Here is a 405-nt window from a genome sequence, read left to right as displayed (position 1 = left end):
GATCTTCGTCCAGGATAACTTGCCACTTCACGCGCATCCCAAGGGCCTTGCGCAGGGTGCCTCGAACTTCGTTTGACCATGCCATTCTTGGCATGCAGCACCGGCTTCGAAACTTGAGCAGTGCTCAGTAAATTACGTGCCACTCCACGTGCATCGCAAGGGCCCCGCCTTGATGCCTCGAACTTCGTCCGACCATGCCACTCTTGGCATGCAGAGACTGCTTTGCTATTTGAGCAGTGCTCAGTAGGACACGTGCCAATCCACGTTCAGCCTGCGAGTCATGCTTGGGACTCTTGTTCAATACACATCGCACAAAGATTAAGACTAGACATCATTCCACGCTATCAAAGTCAAGAAACTTGACACAGCGGCTCTCAGGGACCCTCGGCACAATGCCACAAGTCT

Source organism: Plasmopara halstedii (genome assembly GCF_900000015.1).
Source record: "Plasmopara halstedii genome assembly, contig: Scaffold_253, whole genome shotgun sequence".
In the NCBI taxonomy this organism is placed as follows: domain Eukaryota; phylum Oomycota; class Peronosporomycetes; order Peronosporales; family Peronosporaceae; genus Plasmopara; species Plasmopara halstedii.
The sequence above is the reverse complement of the archived record's forward strand: the minus strand, read 5'-3'. Positions refer to the sequence as shown.